The sequence below is a fragment of the Epinephelus lanceolatus genome, chromosome 24 (assembly GCF_041903045.1).
Source record: "Epinephelus lanceolatus isolate andai-2023 chromosome 24, ASM4190304v1, whole genome shotgun sequence".
Classification (NCBI taxonomy): Eukaryota; Metazoa; Chordata; class Actinopteri; order Perciformes; family Serranidae; genus Epinephelus; species Epinephelus lanceolatus.
Genome location: NC_135757.1, coordinates 5,869,389 through 5,871,786, shown reverse-complemented (window position 1 = coordinate 5,871,786; position 2,398 = coordinate 5,869,389). Strand labels below are relative to the sequence as shown.

Here is a 2,398-nt window from a genome sequence, read left to right as displayed (position 1 = left end):
GCAACCCACAGACCACATAATGGTTGTGACATCAGTTATACGGCTAATGCAGAGAGAGAGAGAGAGAGAGAGAGAGAGACTTCAGTTTGACTGCTGCATGTGTTCGGCTTGTCGTCAGCCAACTTTCCATCTGTAGTGTTTTACAGAACTGTACACAACTCTGCGATAAATGCAGTATCCCAACATAAAGTAGTAACAGAAGAAAACAGCCTCCATGCTCAGAATAAGTGTCGAAGGCTAGAGGTGTGGACATGTGTCGGCTATCTCTTGGCTCTTACAACACCTCCTCATATCTCCGTCTATCTCTGTTCCAGTCTCCACTCTGTCCTCAGCCATAAAGATTAGACGCCCCTCTTCAAGGTCCACAGGTCTGACTTAAGTCCAGAGGTTACCGCTGCCTGGTTAACTAGAGCCGTCTGACACACCAACACCTCACACACTTGGCAGACGGACACACGGAGGTGAGTCAACCGGAATCTGTCTTTCATTTCTGATCATGGACTTTCTTCTATTTTACACCAATGACAAAAAATAATGCTACAAAACAGCAAAATAAAGAGTATTTTCACAGTCGCTTTGGTCCAAACAATTTGGTTTAACGTTCGCGCGTACTCCAAGCTTTCTCCCTGTTGAGCCAAAGAGTTGCAGCAGTATAGAGAAATGATCAGCCCCAACTGATACACTCGTGTGTTTTGCTGTGCAGAGATGTTACTAGGTGTTAATGCAGTCAACTTGATCTCAATCCAATAGCGTGTAGATACTGCTAAAAGCTCAATGCTAGCTCCGACACACACTCACACTGTACTCTCGCTTCAATTAACAGGCCTCCGTCTGGGCAACTCGATACAGACTAAGTGGGGAGAAAGCAGAGGAAGATGAGAGTAGAGAGAGACAGAGATTCCTTTATGTGTCTTCACTGATTCTTTGGATTTTAATATTTCATAATTTTTAAACAGTTTGGTGCTCCTCTACTTCCTTTCCTCCATTCCTTCGCCTCATCTTCTACAGCTGTTCCTTCCATCCGTCTTCTCTCTAACTTGCTCTTACTTTACTGTCTTTTTTTTTTTGTCTGTCTTTGGCCTCAGTGGTCTTTCCATCCCCCCCTTTCTCTGTCTTTACCTCCGTGTCTGCTCTATCTGTCTATCTATCTTCAGGTGTTATCTGTCCATTTTAAGCGGAGGGCAATTAGGCCGTCAGTCTCATTAATAATACATTGTTAAGCTTGTTAATTATTTACCGTAATTGCTGATTTAAGTTTCCCTTCCCTTGACACAAACAGCCACCAGGGGAGACACACACACACACACACACACACACACAAAGAGGTCACTCGCTCTCAAAGGTGACAGATGGATTGAGTTTCTCCTGCTCTCTTTTCCTCCCTATTTTGTCCCTTTGTTTGTGTGGCGCATGAGTGTGTGTGAATATGCAGATTGTGTAGTTGTAGATGGCGAATCACGGCGCTCAGATCAATACAGCTGATTGAGTGTAAATGAAAAGAGTGCAGCAGCTAACAAACCTGATTGTCGCCGTGTTGCTGCGCTTTGTTAACAGGGCTGCAGGCAACAGGGAATACGATTGTTTTTATTAGAGGATGGAGTCTCAGGTTTACGTACTGAACACGATTAGCTGATTTATCAATCGGTTGATCAACAGGAAACTGATCAGTCAAACTAACGTGTTGCAAAGAGGCTAAAACTAAAGCTGCACCCATTTTCATTTTTCCATTCATTCATCTCTCTGTGTGTTTCCGTGCAGGTCGGTGTCATCTCCAAGCACAGTGAAGCCGGCTGAAGTTTTCACTCAGCCGACAGACAGACAGACGGTTACAGTGAATGACAGTGACATGTTGCTGTCAGTAACAAGGATTCATCCTGTTGTGATGCTGCAGGCTGACAGGAAATCACTGTTACTGTGGGCGAGCGTCACACGAACGCACCCTGCTACTGTAGCCTGTCCCTCAGGTTTTGTGATATCACTCTGAAGAAACGAAGATTTCAAATATTGAATGAATTTATTTTTGCAATTTCGCAGCACCAGGCACTAAATAATGAGTTTTATGTTTGAATATTTGCATGAAGGTGAGGAATAAAGAACAATATCAGCTGTTGATGTCTGCATGTGTCTCATATCTGACTGCATTCTCAGTACTTTAGTGGAATTTATTGAGTTTTTTATTAAGTTTATTTGGACGCTTTAACATCACAGCCGATGAGAACAGAGGGATCTGTACACCGATGTCAAATGAGCAAATATAAATTCCACAACATTAGGTTCATGCACTCCCTCTGTCACCAGCAGCACTTGCACCTTCACCTTGCTTTTGAGTTGAGGTCACCTTTATCACCACATGTAAAAGCTCAACCTGCAAGGTAAGTAGTGAGTGCACAGGTCATAT

General features: G+C 43.5%; 1 long non-coding RNA gene across 1 annotated transcript; it reads left to right on the top strand.

The window, feature by feature from the left end:
* Positions 1-384: 384 nt before the first annotated feature.
* LOC117249927 (uncharacterized) lies at positions 385-2,116 on the top strand. The gene is made up of 2 exons (XR_004501020.2): positions 385-461; positions 1,759-2,116. It is a non-coding gene; the product is annotated as an uncharacterized LOC117249927 (long non-coding RNA).
* Positions 2,117-2,398: the final 282 nt, after the last annotated feature.